The following is a 19,205-nucleotide window of genomic DNA, read 5'->3' as shown; positions in this document are numbered from 1 at the left end:
TAAATTACAGAGAAAAAAAATGAAATAGAGACAGTTCTATCTTCCTCAATGGATGAGATCAGATAATTAATGGAAAGTATCTAGCACAGGCCTGGTACGTGATTAGCACTCAATCAATGGCATGCCATTATTATTACCCAAATGTGTTAATTACGGTCCTCCAGTAAATGAGGGTCTACTTTGGGGATTAGGGGAGCTCAAATATTGACCCCTGGAGCAATCTGGAAGTAGAATAAAGCACGGGATAAAATGAGCCTAACTAAGGCCCAAAACAATGGTTGTTGCATACTGGTAGGGAAGAGGTATCAGGAAAGACTTCCTGGAAGAGGTGGCATGATAGTCTCTAAGGATGGCTCCTACCAATTCCTTCCCCGCCCATTGTATGTATGTGTGGCTCCATCCTTCAAGAGATGAAATCCACTTCTTCTCCCAGTGAAATCTGGCTGGCCTGGCGACTTACCAACAGAACGAAAGCAGAAATGGTAATGGGTCACTTCTGGAACCTCAGGAGGCCTGGCAGCTTCTACTGTTGGTCTTAGAAGCACCGTGACATAAAGACACTCAGACAAGACTGCTGCATGAGGAGAGGTCAGGTAAAGGAGCCACCAAGGCCCCAGAAATGTGAGGGAAACTTCCTGAACCTTCCATTCCAGCCCAAGCAGCCAAGAAAGCAGCTGGGGGAGAGACATCAGAAAGGCCTTCTAAACAGGGAAATGCAGTGTAAAAACTGAATCAAGGTTGCCCAAGGCATTATCTCCCAAACTCTCAACCCACTTCCGCTCACCTGCTACACTCCAGCCACGCTGAACTTCTCTGGGGTTCTTCCAACTACCGGCCTCGACACCTGCTCCCTGAGCCTCTCGAGATCACCTGCGAGGTCGCAAATGTTGCCTCCTTGGGGAAGCTTCCCTTCGCCACGTCCGTAATTCCAGCACATGTCACAGTGTTGTTCCCGTTAATCTAATGACCTTATTTCTCCATTGTGATAAGTAATTAATTAATGGAAGGAAGGGAAAGCACTTACTGTAGAATGCAAACTAATTACCGAAGAAGGAATAACAGAACTAGGAAATTACCATTTGCGACCATCAGAGTAATGACTGATCGAGGCACGAGTCATCAACAGATGCTCACAGGAGTGGGTGAGAGTTTGACAAGGTACAGATTTGCACAGCCCCTGAGTGCACACCCTAAAACTCTTTATTAATTATGAAGACACGAAAGTAATTTTATAATGGAGAAAGCTGGCATGGATCACTTTAATCGAGTGATCGAACACCAAGAGTGACTGAACAAACCGACATATACACTTACTGACCAGTCACTGAGATGGACACAACATCACTTGAGTCACGATCTGGCAAACATGTAAAACCTCAGTCTAATTGTGAGGCTCCGACGAACCTAAATTTATGGACCTTCTTACACTTTCCTAAACATGTCAATACCCTAAAAGACAAAGACCGAGGAAGCAGTCCGGGTTCAAGGAGACTAGCGATACATGAAAACCAAAGAACGCATGATCCTGGGTTGAATCCCAAGCCTGAAAAAATATGCTCCAGAGGGTGTTGTTAGAACATTTGTAAAAATTTTTAATACATTATCTATAGATTATATTGATGAATGTTGTAATGAATGTTATATTGATGAATGATGAATTTCTTCTGATTTGGATCACGGTGCCGTGGTTACGGAAGAGATGGTTCTTGGCAGACATAGTCTGAAGCGTAGCGTGGTAAATGGGGTGTGATCATGAAATTGATCTCACATTGTTAAAAAAATAATAAAGCAAATGTGGGAAATTATTTACAGCTGGTGAGACAAATACTGGAGGATCTCACTTCTATGTGGAATCTAAGACAAAGATAGAAACAAACCGAACCAAAGGCGGGGGCAGGGTGCGTTGAGGGAAGGGGGTCAAAAGGCACAAACTCAAGGCGCCTGGGTGGCTCAGCGGGTCAAAGCCTCTGCCTTCGGCTCAGGTCATGATCCCAGGGTCCTGGGATCGAGCCCCGCATCGGGCTCTCTGCTCAGCGGGGAGCCTGCTTCCTCCTCTCCATCTCTGCCTGCCTCTCTTCCTACTTGTGATCTCTGTCTGTCAAGTAAATAAATAAAATCTTTAAAAAAATTATTAAAAAAAGGCACAAACTTCCAATTTATAATACATACTCAGGCTGTGATGGCCAACAGGGTGACTACAGCCAATACCATTGCAGCATTTATAGGAACACCATTAAGAGTAAATTCTAAGAGTTCTCATTCACAAAGCGAATTTTTTTCCTTTTTTCCTTTGTTTTTTTTGTTATATCTGTGTACAAAGACGGATGCCAGCTGGCCCTACTGTGCGACAATCTACATAAATCAAACCATCATGCTGTATGCTTTAAAGTTTTTGGGGTTGTATGTCAATTACTTCTCAATGTAACTTGGAGGGGAGAAAAACAGTTGGCGAATAGAGTATACAAAATTCGTACAGGTCTTGCAACGGGTCTAGAGATCTGAAAGTATTACAGAATGAAAAGCAGGAAAAATGAAATGAAGTATCAGATATCCGGGGGATTAAATACAATGTGATAAGACCATCCCTCCGCCAGACTGGCTGAAATGAAAAAGATGGACAATTACCAAACACGGGTAAGATGCGGTGCCGCTGAAACTGAACTACACTGTTGGAGGGAGTGTGAACTGTTCAGAAAACTGTTTGGCAGTGTCTGCTGAAATCGAACAGATCCAAACCCTATGATACAGCAGATTCACGCTAAATTATAGACCTCATATATACACAAATTATATTTAAAAATACACACTAGAATGTATCGTAGCACTAGCCCCAAATTGGATGTGGCATATTCTCAAAATGGAGCAGTACCGGGCAATGTAAAATGGCTCGTTTCTACCCACTAAGACAGAGAATGAATCTCACAGACATAGGAAACTAGATAAATTGGAAAAAAAAATAGTGCATCTTATGGGAGGACTCCATTCATATAAAGTTCAAAAAACAGGAAAAACGAACCTACGGTTGTTAGAAGCCAAGACGGTGGGAAAAGCGGTGAGGGGCAAGAAGTAAACATGAAAATTCTTCTGGAATTCCGCTAATGCTTTGTCGGTCTGGGGGCTGCCTATGTAGACCCTTCACCTTTTGAAAACTCGTTGAGCTTTACCTACATGATTCAGGTATTTTCTGAACATATGTCACTTTTCAATAAGATGTTTATATTAACAACAACAAAAAAGCTCCAGGATGGTGACAATATCCCATGAGTTTGTTCCAGGCACCGTTGCTGTCAGCACTTTCCATGGGTTAAATGAGACTGGCAAAGCGTGAAATATGCCACTGCCACACACCCTTCATTTTTCCAAGTGGAGACACTGAGGCTCAGAGCAGTTGAGCAACTTTCTGAGGCTCACACAGCAAGTGGCTGACCAGAACTCAAACACAAGTGGTCCGGGGGCCTACAGAGTCTGCATCCCTAGGTGTGGTGTGCTGCTGTGTCTTAATGAAGAGCCCTCTGGTGTAGAAAGGATCTTCATTTCTTCATCAAAAGGCCTCCCGTGTAAACCCAGGATGTCAGGAATTAAGCAAATGAGCTTAAAGAATCAGGGACTCTAGTAATAAAGAGGGAGAGAGGAATACAGCGCCAGACGGAACCGTGATAATGAGGCTGATCTTAATGCCACTTCCCAGTCCTTATTTGCAAAATTAAGATCTAAGGGGTAGGGGAGAGAGAACCACCCCAACTATAAAAGGCAGAGTGGATACCCATGAGATAAGATAGTCGAAGAAGTGCTAATGATCCAATTAAAAAATGGAATGCAGCTCTGTGATCCTCATTCCAATTATCATAGATTCGGAGCCCTGTAATCTACTCACCGCAGCAAGAGAAAGTGCGGGGAGAAAACTAATGGTTTGGTTTTGTCCTCTTCTACCTGTGGCAATAATTTTTTTTGAATTATTAATCTGTGATTTCTTCGCTATGTGTCTACTCGTTCCAACGCAAAGAGGTTTCAGGGATTTCTGCCGAGCAGGAGGGGTGAAGACGGAGAATGAGTGTCCCTTGAAGAGTGGGAACCTTGGGCTCTCTGTAGGACCAGCACCCAGGCAACGTGGAACTCAGAAGAACAAACCAGAAGGAACGGCTCTGGAAACTGGGCCCCGGGCTCCAAGGCCCTCTGCCCTACCAGAGGTCTTGGGCCACAAAGCTCAAAACAGAAGCCAAGATCCACAGACCATGTGCGTCTCAGTAGTGGGTCCGCTTTAAGTGCTCAACTCGACAAATATTAAATATATTCAAGGGGCAAGGAAGCTCGAAATTGACTGGAAAGGGGTGGGTGTGTGTGTATGTGTGTATGTGCACGCGTGTGTGTGTGTGTGTGCACGCATGTGTGTACGTGGTGTGCGCACGTGTGTGAGTGTTTCCCAACCCAGCACTGAGGGCCTGGGGGAAAGCTGAGCCAAAATAAGGAAAATAAGGGATAAGATTTCCTTCACAGCCGAGCCTGAGGATTTCGATGCATACCTCCCACATACGAAATGGGTGGAAACTACCCCGGACGGACTCCAAAGTGCATTTTGCATTGAGAAAAATCACTTGCCTAGAAAGAACATTATCTCCTCTACTTTTCCTGGCGCCGCTTAATGATTCCCGAAGCCCAGCTCCGCTGTGACAAGCAAGCCTGGCGTGGACTACACATTCCCTTTTCTTGACCCTGGGGTCCGACTGTTCATGAATTCCTGATGTTAGTAGTTCTGTCAGGCAGGGCTGTTTTAAGATGACTTCGGGTTTTTACAAAATCGAATTAGATATTCCAACCAAGAGCATTTCCTCCTGTGAGTGAAGATTTGACTGAGACTTGTACGGTGACTGCTATCATCAGGACACGTTACGAGCCAGGTGTACCAGCCAGGATGTTTAAATTTATCTAGAAGCCAGTGGTTCCTGCTACCAGGAGCAGCACGGAACCATTCAAATACAGAACTGGGTAAAATCGGAGAATCATCATGGAAGCTGGAGCCATCAGCCCAGATGTGTGGAAGGCTTGCGGCGATGATAATTACACATCATTAGTGCATCTGCCGAATGAGATCCCTTCTTCCAGCGGGAGAGGAAAATCCACCCAGCGTAGGTGAACACACGGCATCATGGCAGCAATCCGCCGCCGTCGGGACTCTGGGAAAGGCATATCCTCCCCCAAGAACGGTGTCTGGGGGTACAAGGGTATGAAACCTTCAGTGAAGGTAACATAGAATAGGACTGTCAACTAGATATGACAGGGCGGCGTAAGCATGGTGTCAAAACTGGGGAGCAGAAGAGGTCTGGATTAAAATGAGGGGGGCTCCGCAGGTAGACGGGAACACCGTTTGCAGATCCCCGCTCACCTGGAGTCCAGGAAGGAAAGGGACCGGGCTGCAGGGCAGAGCTTCTCTGACACCTTCTGGCTGGATATGTTTGTGCAAATGATCTAATAAGCAGCCCCACGCTATGGAGAGACAACATTTGGGGTTGAAATGGTGACATCAACCATGGAGAGATTCAATTCGCTGAAGAGACAGAGCCAGCTGGTGAAAAGTTACGGGCGCTGAGGGCCGTGGGACCATGTCGATCACGGGGTGCTTGTGTTCGGGTGCTCTGGGCATGATCTGAATGCAGATATTTCGTTTATTGCTGTGTGACCTTCAGCAGTGGCTTCACCTCCCTGAACCTCTAGAGCTTCACCTGTAACATGATAACCGGTCTCAAACCACGATTTGAGGATTCTGTGATGTTCGTGTCAAAGCACGTGGCACTGGCGTCCGACAACAGCACATGCTCATAAATGTTAGGTACGGTTCTTACTGACGAGTGTGCAGGGCTGGGTGACATGCTGAGAAATAGATACTTGGTTTCTGCCTCCAGCTCCTGACACAGAGTTCCTAAATCCCTTAGAATGTCCTGGGTCAAAGGAGCGTCTTTTATTCTAATGAGATAACTCCCGGTGGGTTCCTGGTTGGGGGCTGGTCATCAGATGGACCAAGCTTGGACCATTCAGCCCCATCCCCCAACCATCCAGGGGGATGGAGTAAATGATCGATCATGCCTGTGGGATAAAACCTCTCTAAAAATGCCTAAACGAGGGGGTGTGGGGAGTCTGCAGGTTGGCAAACACACCCATGTGCTGGGGCGGGGATGTGCATCTCTCCCTGGGGACAGAAGCTTCTACGCCCAGGACTTCTTCAGACCTCAGCCTTCGTCTGACTGTCCATCTGTATCCTTTAGAATATCCTTTGGAGTAAACCAGTATGCATGCACGAAGTGTTCCCCTAAGCTCTGTGAGCCATTGTATGCAGGAGGGGGTTACAGAAACCTCTGAACTCTAGCCAACCGGTCAAAAGTACAGATGACACCCTGGGGCTAGGAACGGGCATCTGAGTTGGGAGGAGGGTGGGCAGTCTGTGGGACTGAGCTCTTAACCATGACCTTGGGATCTGCTCTGGCTCTGGGTGGTTCCTGTCAGAAATGAGTTGCGGAAGGGCGCTTGGCAGGCAACTCTGGATCTCAGGGTTGTGAGTTCAAGCCCCATGTTGGGTACAGAGCTTACTCTGAGAAATAAATATATAACCTATTTTTTTTTTAAAGTAAAGAAAGAACTGAATGATAGGATACTCAGTTGGTGTCTGGAGAGTTAGACAATTTGGTGTGAGGAAAATACCCACACACCTGGAGTCAGGAATGCTCTGTGAGTAGAGAAACAGTTTTCCTTGAGGGTACATTCTAGCCAGTCTGGGGCTCTGTGAAGGTGAAAAACACAAAAGGAAGAGTCTAGAAAAGCAAATATAAGTGCACCCTGAGTTTCCCTAAGGCTCATCAGCCTGAGGGACAAATGACATCATGACCAACAATAATTCATATTTCCCTGGCTCTGGACTTCCAATGTCAAATCCGGGACCTCTGGACACATCTTAACATTTCACGTGGTCCCCTGTGATAACAGCTCTTTTGCCTTCTCCCTACAGCCCTCCATGAGGAAAGGTCAGAAACAAGTCCATGGGGCCAGTAAGGGACAGACATTACAAAAGCAATAAGGTTTACTGAACACTTAGTCTGTGCAGAGCAGTATGCTGAGCTCCTTGGTACGCTGAACCACACGGAACCCTCTCAACGACCACAGAAGGTTGGTAGGAATTGTCCTCACTTTCTAGATGAGCCCCAGAATTTCAGTCAATGGTCCAAAATCATTGAGATAAGAAGTGGGGCCAAGAAAGTCCGCCCCCAGAAGCCGGCAGCATTTATGACTATGTAGTTCTCCTCGGGGAACTTTTATGTGTTAACCACCATCCTGACTGCCCCTTACCACTGTCTCCCCACCGTGGAAATCAACTCACTCAAACACATGCCTGACGGGACGGCCTATAAGACATGCTCAGATGCTTTGAATCTAATTGTGAGCCAAAGTTAGGCTCAACATCAGCCACCATATCCCCTTGACATATATCAAGTTATTCATAAACAATGGAGAAATTGCAAATGAGCTGAGAGCCCACTGGCTTGCCCCAAATCCAAAAGATGCCATTTAAAAAAAAAAAAAATTAATAGACTTAGAGCCTTCTACTGGGTAGAGAGGCCATTAATATAAAATAAATAATGGTAGTGAGGTGGGTGAAAACAAGCTCATAAATTCTCACTTGCTTATTAAGGGAGGTGTCTTTTGGACTCACATTCATAATGTATATGACTGTATATGTAGGAATTATAAATACACGTTTTCCTTAAATACCAAACACTGGCTGCTACTCCTCCCTGATGCAGAGAAAAAAAAAAATGAAGTCATAAAGGAATGAATTAAGATTCTGTTTACTTTCCTATTATCAAAGAGAATACTACATAGCTAGAGGGGAACTTAACGATTACCTATTCCAACTCCCTCCTAACATACATGAGAAAACTTCCAGTTCGGGCCACACCAGGATTTCAAGTGATTTAAAATTCAAACACACTAGTGGCACACAAACACATTTTAATTTACTTTGTAGCACTGACAGCTCTAATCAAGGTCTGAGTCTTCTGTTCAAAGCCAACAAGTGATTAGCCTTAATGATGAGTGGACATAGAATCCTAATTCATATTGATTCCAGCTTCAGGCCTCTGCTGCTATTTCAGCCCTGAACTTGCACAATTATTATCCAAATTACAAAGCACTATTGATTGTTTTCCATCTTTATCTGAAACACCAATTGGCCTATCTTCTGAGGACAGGTTTTTTTTTTTTTTGGAAGGTCATTTAAAACCATTAGGAATTATACATGCTGACCGTAGGTGAACCAAATAAATATGGTCTAGGATGATGAAAGAAACCACAGATGAGTTTATCCCAGACCAGAAGAGCCACTGCTTTGCGTCCCAGGAGGCCATAAGATTAGAGCAGCTCCTTGTCCAACATGGTACCCAAGCCATAGGGTAGCAGAGGTTGAGGGGAATGTCTGGATGGACAGGAACAAGGACAACCTCGTAGATCCTGACTGTGGCCGTGTTCTATGCAGAAAGCAGTTGGGAGTTCTCAATCTCCTGTGAAGGGCACAGAAGTGTCTGTGAGAATCAGGAGACCAAAAATGTTCTCATAGTTGGGGGTTGAGGATGTGACACATGGACGGGATACAACAGAGGTGACTGCAGAACCACAGCCAGCATCAGCAGAGCAAAGGGGATGCCTGACTATACCAAAGAGACACAAGAGGTAATGATACTTCTCCCCACAGGCTGGCATGGCTTCACTTCACACCAGGAACGTTGGGCATGCCCGGTGAGAAGGCCAGAAAGGAATGCAAAAGCAAGAGAGGCTTGAGTCTGCTGGACTAATATCCAGGAGAGACTAACTCTTAAGTGGGAAGTGACTTCATTTCCTCTAATGTAATTCTCCAGCACGTGATGGAAGTGGATGCTTAAGAGAGAAATTAAATTAGGTTACGGGAAAATATAGCTCCATTTTCACCCATGTGAGTTTTCTGATTGTGAAAATGCCTGCTGCATAAAATAAGTTCTTAGTACCGTCTCTGGCTTGATAACATTTGGCTGCTGTAGCTACTGTTACTATAACTGTTACTGCTTTTGTCCTTATTATTATATGGTAATCTCCTGGAAGCAGGCACAGTATCTTTTGCTTCTAAATCTCCAGTGTTTCTCACAGAATACTCTCCTAAGTTTGCATGGGTTGAACGAGTGAATTGGCGCTGCTATCATTTGGAACCAAGGTGTCCAGGCAGAAGATCCACTAGCCCAGGCTGATGAGGGACTGATGACAGGACTCCAAGAACAGGTGCTAGACACATACCATGAATAAGAAGTGAATTTCTGTTGTGCTAAGCCTTGGAGATTTCGGAGCTACTTGTTATCACAGCAAAACCCAGCCCATCCTGACTGATACCACCTAAACTGTGAAATGTATTCAAGAAGTACCTAGTCTGTGAAATTCCCTTTTAATTATATATTTTATGAATTTAATCTTCGCTGTCTATTATTTTATAGTCAATGAAGCTAAAGCTCAATGATATTCAGGGATCCGTCTCAGGCCACACAGTCAGTAAAAAAATAGAGGACCATCTGAGTCCAAAATCCTAGCTTCCTGGACTGCCCCCAAATTGAGCCCTTTTGGTACCTACTTCTCAGCTACACAGTTTACTCTGAATTTCACGAGAGAGAGCTACTGGATTTCCATTCCTTTCCAAGCCGTCTTGAAGTAAGAAAGGTTTTGGGATAGAGTATTGGGAAGGAGAGATGACAGCTGAAGACATCCAGAGCAGAAATGAAAAATCCTTACTTAAAAATGTGGGGTACCTCCTGGAGCAGTGAAGAGTGTTCTGCGTCCCTGTAGGCTGAGAGAGAATTAAAAGGAATGACAGAAGTATTGGCAAAAATGTGGAGCAACTGGAACTCCCACACATTGCTGGTGGGAGCACAAAACACTTCAGCCACTCTGGGAAATAATTTGGCAGTTTCTAATAAAATTAAATGTACTCCTACTCCCATGAGCCTGCAGTTCCAGGGCAAGGATGACACTTAAGAGACACAAGTGCATTAGGTCCACAAAAAGATTTGTACAAGAAGGTTCACTCACAGAAGCTTAAGCTTAACTCGCTATAGTCCTAAACCAGAAATGATGCGAGGAAAACAGATAATTGAGGTATTCACAGTATACTATAGAATACTATACACAGTAGTATAGTATATATACACATATACTATATATAGTATATATATATATATATATATACTATACACAGTAGTATTCACAGAGTGTAATACTAATTTTCAGTAAAATAGAACAAAATATGGGAAAACATCACATGGGTGATTTTCGAAAATAGGCTGAGCAAAAGAAGCCAGACATCAAAGACGATCTATCGTATGGTTCAGTGTATGTGAACAGCAAACACAGACAAAGCTCATCGGCAGTGACTGAGGTCGGATGGTGGCTACCTCCAAGGGTAGGGGGACTAACCGGAAAAGGTCACAACGGATTTTTCTGCGATGAAGAAAATGTTCACGGCTACATGTGGACGGTGGGGACGTAAGGCAAGCCCACCAAAGCTAGATACTGGGTTTGTGCGTGTTACTGTATGCCTTGAAACATACAAAAATAATAAAAATTAAAAGAGGATGATTTTTAAAAAACTGTATCTGCATCTTAAGGAGGTGAGCAGGGAGTTTGGGCTCCAGAGCTTTGGGTGCCCAAACTCAGCAGCAGAGGGGAATGGCTCTGGAGTTCGAACAGAGAGGACATGATCCACTCCGGGATGACGGGTCCACATGACTAGCAAGGAGGATTCTGCTAGAGAATGAAGCCTTAAGGATGCAAGGAAGATTCCGGAGTACTGAGGTGCATATCCACACTGAGTCTAAGGTTGCTGCAGGTGACGCTCTGAGGGCATCTCTGAAACATCCAGAACAAATGGCCCAGGGCCAGTGTCCACAGCGTCGTGGCACAGCTGAAAAAGCCCCATTAACAATGAGTCCTCAGGAAACTCAGAACCAAGCCTTTACTGTTCTAAGTACCTCACAGGGCCCAGCACATTTGCATAACTCCATGATCGGGCAAGGGACCCCGAAGACTGACCGATGGGGAATTTCTCATCAAATCTGGTGGGCTGAGGTGGAAATTCCATTCAGTTTTAGTAACTCCATCCTAAGTGTTCTGGAAACACTGAAGTCAGTTTTTTCAGTCAGCCAGCCTGAAGTTCCCTGTGAATGTCATCTGTCGGAAAGGGGAGGGTGTATTTAACTTCCTGCCAGAAAGGAGAAAGCGAATTTAACGTCCTCATACCTGGAACACTTGGCCTCCCAACTGGTCTCAGCCCCTTGCTGGTCTAGAAACCCAGGCAAGTCGCTTCTCCTGAGACTCAGTATTCTCACCTGCAAAATGGGGACAGTAGCTCCTCCATCCTCACGGAGTTGTTGTGAGGGTTTAAAACGAGAAAGTGTGTAATATGGAAAGCCACGTAACGGCCAACTGCTTGGTTGACTCAACTCACTTTCCAGCTGTTTGCTAAGAGGCTGTGTCCACAGAGACTGCATTAAGTGAGACGACAGGTTCATTTTTAGAAATAAACTCTCTGGGGCCCCCAGCTGGGAACCTGAATTCACTCGTTGACACTGTGGCTATTCCGAGGAAGTGAGGCGGAAACAGAGGCGCCATGACCCAGCAAATTCTAGAGCTGGGAAGGAAAGCATCAAGGCACATGAGAGAAAAGAAAGCAACAGGCTTGGGGCCACTTTCTGAAGGGGGTGGTGGGAGAGGCTCACTTGGCCACGTTGCCTGCAGCGAAGCTTTCTCACATCTTCTTCCCCAGAGCATAAACACACACACACACACACACACACACACACACACACACACACACACACACACTGGATTTCTGGGCTTGGAGAAAGAGTGAGACATCCTAAAATCTAGCTATGAATCTTGTTTCCCACTGACTCCCCGATTCCTCCTTTCTCACTGACCCAGACCAGCCCTCTCCACAAGCATCATCCCCTTCGGAAACTCGCTGTGTGTCTGATTTCTCCAAAAAACAGCAGGCAATCTGCAGGGCTGTGAGCATACGGATATGGGAGAGAACCCCAAAAGGACAGGAGCGAGTCCAAGTCTAGTCCTGGCCGGTCCCTAACTTGCTAACGTGACAGAGGTGAAGTTTCTCTAGCTACATAATCAGGGCTTGAAGAAATCAATCATTCCAGCTCAGATAACTGGTGATTTTCAATTTTTAAATACTTGTTAATGAAGGTGTGGGGAATCAGCAAATGAAAGCAAGACTTAGAAAACGGAAGGAGAGAGGATTTTCTTAATTCGCCATTCCACAAATGTTTGTCGGACTTCCCACCGAGATCACAGCTGACGAAGCAAGACCCGTCACTTTTGCTCAAAGAAGTTACCGTCTGCTGAGGAATGACAGAAGGCACATGGGTCTCAGCTCAGCCTGACCGACCAGCCAGCCCCACCGAAAACACAGCTTGAAAGCACCTGGGGAAAGCATTTCCAAGGACCAGGGTACGGGGAATCTTCTCAAGACAAAACGCTTCACCTGAGACATGTTTTAATTTTCTCCTCATTGTAAACCTATAGATAAGTAAAAAAAGAAAATGAAAATCATCTATAAACCCACAACTCTGAAACAATTCAATCACACACACACAAACACAAGGGAGGTGTATCCGTCCCATTTTTGTCTGTCTGTATGGACAGCCCCTCTTTGAAAAGCTGGGTCGTGCAACCCATACGATTTTTTAATCTGTCTACTTTTCACTTAGCGTACTGTGAACATCTTCCTCAGAAATTAAATCATTTGGATCATATTTGGACTGTTCTGTTAAATGAAGGTGCCGTTATTTGTTTCACAAAGACTGTAAATGTGGACAGTTGGGTTGTTTACAATTTTCCTTGTTACTATCAGCAACTGCGTGCTAAGTGTTTATAGATAATTTTTTTTTTTTTTGCACATACCCTCCTTTATTTTCTCAGAATGAATTCTGCATGGTGAAATCACAGAGTCAAAATTACAGATCTTTTTAAGGCTTTGACACAGGGGGCCCAATTTTCTCCCAAAGGTTTTGCTCCTTTTCAATTCCGTCAGTGCCTCACGAACCAAACAATTTCTCCCAAGGTCTCCCATCAGTATTGTTACATACTTATTGTTACATCTGTAAGCTAAGTTTATACTGGCCTTTCAGACTGGCCTGTTTGTTAATATTATCTGTGATATTTCAGTGTAACGAGTTTCCCTTTTGCCTCTTTTCCTTCTATATTAATTTGAACTATCTCTCTCTCTTTTTTTTAAGATTTTATTTATTTATTTGACAAAGGGAGATCACAACTAGGCAGAGAGGCAGGCAGAGGAGGGGTGGGGAAGCAGGCTCCCCACTGAGCAGAGAGCCCGATGCAGGGCTCGATCCCAGGACCCTGGGATCATGACCCGAGCCGAAGGCAGAGGCTTTAACCCACTGAGCCACCCAGGCGCCCCGAACTATCTCTTTATATATGAAGAACATTATCATTCTCGTCCGTCCTGCGGGTTACAAATATTTTTTACTCACACGGTGGCTTGAAAACTTTGTCTCACAGAAAAATGAATCTGGTGACTTAAAGTTTCTGCTTTTGTTCTGCCTAAGAAAGCCCTTCCTTACCATTAGATTTTAAAAAGACTCTCCTGTTACTTAACCTAGTACCTTATAGGTTGGTTTTTAAAAATATTTAAATCTTTATTCAAATGAGCTGTCTCTAGGACACAATGGAGATGATAAAGGGCAGGTTTCAATTTTTAGTTTCAGATACTTCTGCAATACTGGTCTTTCGATTTTGTACAAGGAGCAAGCACTACTTTGTCATTCGAATAATTATGAAAAACGTATCACCACTTGGGCTTTTATTCTGAAATCTGATAGGAAGGAATCTAACTTCTGTTGGTTCTCTAAATGGTTCCTCAGATGTCCCTACACCTGTTATTTGATGCAGAGCTGAGATCCGAGAGACGTGGAGGAGGGACCAGGATGAGAAAGGCGAGAAGGACATGCCATGGAGGAGCACGTGTGCTCGGACCGCTGAAAAGAGTAGACAGTGAGTTCAGGGAATTTCAGGTCAATCCATGTGACTCGAGTAAAAGGTGCAGATAGAGTCTTCTCAAATTTGGGGGGGAGGGACTGGAAGAATATATATATATATATATATATATATATATATATTTCTAATTCAGAATTCAAGAATTTACATTATCATGACTTGCGACACTGGTCCCCACCTCCTAGAACTCATTAACTCTTTAAGCATTTGCTATATTTGCTTGATCTTCTGATAGAAGAAATGAAACATTACAGAGGAAGTTCAGGTTCCCGTCGATGATCATTTCCCGTTCTATTCTCTCTTCTTGTGTTCATGTACGTGGTACATTCCCACTTATGTTCCAGTAGGTCACACCTATGGCTGTGTGCGTGTTAATTACTTAACATTTGGCCATAAGTAAAAAGAAATCCTGAAGTAAAGGGAAGAGGGTTCTTTAAAGATAAATATTTGTTTCTCTCTCATATATAACTCTTGATAGAGAGTCCAGACCTGATGTGGCTTCTTCATGATTCAAGAGCCCAGCTTCCTTCTATCATATAGGTCCTCCATACATGGATTCCATTCTCGAATTTATTTCTTAGTCCAAGATGGCTGTTCTAGCTCCTGCCATCACATCCACATTCCAGCCAATAGAAAGGATAGGAGGAATAGAGAAGAAATATAAAAAGGAAGAGAAGAAGGTGTTGGGGGCTGAACTGTGTCTACTAAAAAGACATGTTGAAGTCCTAACCCCCAGTATCTATCAATGTGACCTTAGTCGGGAATGGGGTTTTTGCAAACGTAATCGAGATGAATTACTGTGGGTCCCAGTCCAACACAACCAGTGTCCTCATAAAAAAGAGGACAGACAGATTTAGACCCACAGGAAGAATGTCACGTGAAGACAGAGGCCGATATTAGAATGCTGTATCTCTAACCCAAGGAAGACCAAGGACTGCCAGCAACACCAGAAGCTAGGTCTATCCCTGGGACCACCAAGAGAGCATGGCCATGTTGGTAAGACTTCTGGTCTCCAGAGCAATAAGAAAATAGATTTCTGTTGTTTAAAGCCACTAGACTCGGTTTATGCTACTTTGTTACGGCAGCCCTGGGAAACCTGATACATAAAGCCAAGGGGAAGACAGCAGGGAGTAGAAAAGCTGAACGTTAATCAGCTACCCTTACAGAAGATTCCGAGAAGCTACCACATCCCCGCGCTCACATGCCACCGAAAGTAGTCAGACACGGTCCCAGTTCTAAATCACTATGTTTAAAAGCGATATACTAGTCTACCTTGTGAATTTACCACCACTTATATTCTGAATAGGATAACGTTTCCGCTTTTTTTTCTCTTATAAACATTGCCGTAGTAAATGCTGTACTATCTCCATAAGCATCTATGGGAGAATTTCCCTAAAGCATATACTTACAGGTAGAACGTCTAAGTGACAGCATCTCTACATTTGCAATTTTTAAAGATATTTTCTAAATTGTTTTTTCCAAGCTGTTGTGCCAGTATTTACTCTCTCCTGCAATACAACTCATTTCACTACCAACAGTTGATTTTACTGGTCTTTTCATTTTTTCTAAAATTATACGTGAAATACCCATTTTAAATAAGTCTCGACAAATGTACTGCCACAATCAAGACACAGAAAATCCCGGTCACATGAAGTAATCCCTTCATGCCCTGTAAACAGTCTGAAGCCAACAGATTTGAAACATATAGATGAAATGCAAATATTTCTTTAAAAACAGCAAAGCTGACATAAAAAACAGCAGAAAATCTGAATATTCCTTTAGCTACTAAAGAAATCGTATCTGCAGTTACAACCCATCCCTCCGCACACCCATGCACACACACACACTCACTCTCCCTGCCCAAATGCATTTACTAGTGAATTCTTTTGAGTTAAGGCGGGGGGCGGAGGGGGGTACCCACCAATCTAACAAAATTCTGAAATTCAAAACAATCTCATTCAAAATCTCAGCAGGTTTTTTTTGGTTCTTGTGGAAAGTGACTACAGGATTCTAAAATGCATATGGAAATGCAAAGGGTCAACCAAGTAAAGATAATCTTGAGCAAGAACAAAGTCGGAGGAAAGCTGTTGGGGGGCGTTAGTGATGCTCTGTGCCTGGATCAGGCGGTGCTCTCAAGGGATCCTCACGTGATTAAAAATTCAGTGAGCTGTTGGCTTGAGGTTTATGCACGTTGCTCTGTGTGTGTTATATGTTAATAAAAATGCTTACGAAACAAAACAGCCTCCACAACAAAACCTTTACTTGCCAGGAGCAACGGTTTCCCGGGAACCCCCCGCTATCTGTATCTGGCACTTCGGGGTGCATTTCAGTGGTTAAAAACATTAGCGCAGGAATCAGCCAGACTCACCTTCACATTTGGCTCGGCTGCTTGGACGGATAAAATGACTTTTTGGAAAATGGATTGGCGGTATCTAGCAGTGAATGTGGGCACAGCCCAGGACCTTTCAACCAAGCTGCTAAGTAAGCATCCACTCAATGATGAGTGAGTAAATGTATATCTTAATAAATGAGATATACAGTCAACAATTTGAAACAACTCAAGTCCGAAGGACCCATCATCTTCAGGCAAGTTGTTTTATCTCCTCGTGTTTCCATTTCCATGTCTGTAAAACGGAGACCCTAACCCCTACAGCTACCTGGCGGGATCGTGTCCAGGCAAGGAAAGCGGTCAAGACTAGCATCTAACGTTCAGTACAAGCTCGATACATGATTGCTGATATTTTCATTGGACTTTTAAATACAGATGCCATCATCTGCCCTAATAAAGTACAAGAGCCCTCGTCCACGGCTCCTACAAGCCCCGGACTTCTTCCAACCGCCATGTCCACCTTATGTTTACTGAATGAGACAGCTATGGTGGGAAAGGTTATTCTATTTGAAAAAACTCAACCTAGGTCTGCATCAAAGTTCCTGGTGACCTGAATGGGGAAGGAGGGGTACTGTGGGGCTCCCCCTCCTCTCCCTTGTCTGAGACCGCGGTACCCCATTTGCTCAGCAAAGGCTTCAGGTTGCACCCCGTGCTCCCTCCTCCCCCAGAATCGCCAGCCATCAGTGAGCTGCCTCTGCTGAGTTCACTCCATCTGGAATCCTCTGGGAAAACAGACACGGATTGTGTACACCGCAGAATTAGCCTTTATATTTCATTGTGTGTCTGTGGAGGCGGCGGTGAACCAGATGTGGTTTTCGGCAGACATGACTTCAAAAGCCGTAAACACACTTATCAGTAAACTGCAGAACATGAGGCAGCCGGCAACAGTCAAGGTCACTGACAGGTGACATGGCAAATAAAGGGAGATTAAAAGCCATGCCTTGTCTGACATGGGCCCATTTGATACTTACCAATGGCAGGACACGGAACAGTGCACGCTCTTGATGGGAAGTCATTGAACGTACTGTAATTTCTTGGAAAGTGAGTCCCTGTCATTTTTCTCTAGGGGGAAAAAAAAGGAAAAGAAGTAAAACAAAACACAGGTAAGCTCTCTGCTGCTGGTCTAGATGTTTTCACTTATGGATTACTAACCTTTATTAAGAGTTTGCCATTGGCCAGTTTTCTGCTAAGGGTTCCTACCCTTTTGGTCCCCAGTCTGACCATCTTTATCTTCATTTTTTTTTTAAAGATTTATTTATTTATTTGACAGACAGAGATCACAAGTAGGCAGAGAGGCAGGCAGAGAGGAGAGGAAGGGAAGCAGGCTCCCCTGCTGAGCAGAGAGCCCGACAGGACAAGGGGCTTGATCCCAGGACCCTGGGACCATGACCTGAGCCGAAAGCAGAGGCTTTAGCCCACTGAGCCACCCAGGCGCCCCTCTTTATCCTCATTTTAATAATCATTCTCTCTTCCCAGGAGGGAAAACTGAGACCCGGAAGATTTACAGTAACCTTCCCAAGACAGTCCGTGACCAGCCAGGACTGGAACCCAGAGATTACGACACTGACGCACGATGACAGAGATTTACTCTGGGTGAAGGGGAGAGTGTATTAGGAGGACATCCAGATGGCTTGGCTTTCTGGCAATAGGAACAATTGGCATGCACGCTGAGTCCTACCTATTTTTTTGGACACCATCCTTCTCTGCAGTCAAGAAACGTGCACTCTAAAGAATTGCTAGAAATGGTCATTTGCATGCCAGAGCGGCAGAACCAACGTCCCCCGATGCTGCATCTTTGTGGCATAAGGAGGATTTCCATAAATCAAGCTTTCTTCTATCGCAAATAACACTTACGTATGCCAGGGAAACGCACTATTTGAAAAAGCCTATTCACGAGGCAACTTTTGCTTTTCACCCACCAGTCTATTTATTATTAAGTGCAGATTAAAAAAAAAAATACAGTTTGAAATCAGGTTTAAACTACAGGGCACATCCACTAAGAATAAAGCAAATCAAAATGCTATGATTCTCCAAATATTTGGTGTCTTAAATAACTTTGTCCCAGACAGACGTAAGCTACAGTCACTACTTCCTTCGAGTTTTAAATGTTATTTGGTCTAAGCTGCCATCCTAAGTCCTAAGAGCCTAACATCCTCCCAAGATTTTTGTGGAATCATCATGGTTTATGTTCCTCTCGAGTACGTCTGCCCATACGTCTCTGCCCCTCCCTTACTCTCCCTGTCACACACATTTTATCACTCGAGGCTGTTCCCTCTGCACTATATGGACCCAGGGAACCACAGCTTCCTTTCCTGTTATTCCTTAATATGTCTGTCATTGTCAACACTTTGAGCTGACCAAGAGGAGTCCTACTACAGCAGTACCAATACCTTAGAATTGGCCAATAGATATCTCAAGTCTACTTGACCCCTAACTCGACTTCTACCTCCCACTTCCAGAACTGACAGAATAAGCTCTGTTCCAGCCACTGTGGCCCCTCACAGCTCCTCAGTCCTGCTGAATTCACTCCTACCCCAGGGCCTTTGCACTTGCCACATGATTGTCCCTCAAATAGCCTCAAGATTTCCCTGTCACTTCCATCATGTCTGTGTACAATGTTACTGTATCAGAGACACCTTCCTGATCATTCCTCATAAACACACCTTGATCTTCCTTTCCTCCTCTGTTTCTGGAACTCTCATTGACACCTACCATATTGCATATTTTTTTG

General features: G+C 44.3%; 1 long non-coding RNA gene across 5 annotated transcripts in view; it reads right to left on the bottom strand.

The window, feature by feature from the left end:
- LOC116580892 overlaps positions 1-19,205 on the bottom strand; it is a 398,948-nt gene that overhangs the window by 65,300 nt on the left and 314,443 nt on the right. For 4 of the 5 annotated variants that reach the window (XR_004281828.1, XR_004281829.1, XR_004281825.1 and 1 more), the window contains one exon: positions 17,446-17,536. The exons of the other annotated variant lie outside the window; for it this stretch is intronic. This is a non-coding gene — a long non-coding RNA (uncharacterized LOC116580892). The remainder of the gene's footprint in view (positions 1-17,445; positions 17,537-19,205) is intronic. 5 annotated transcript variants of the gene reach the window in all.

The sequence above is a fragment of the Mustela erminea genome, chromosome 20 (assembly GCF_009829155.1).
Source record: "Mustela erminea isolate mMusErm1 chromosome 20, mMusErm1.Pri, whole genome shotgun sequence".
Taxonomy (NCBI): domain Eukaryota; kingdom Metazoa; phylum Chordata; class Mammalia; order Carnivora; family Mustelidae; genus Mustela; species Mustela erminea.
Note: the sequence above shows the minus strand (reverse complement) of the source record. Positions and strands in the feature narration are given on the sequence as shown.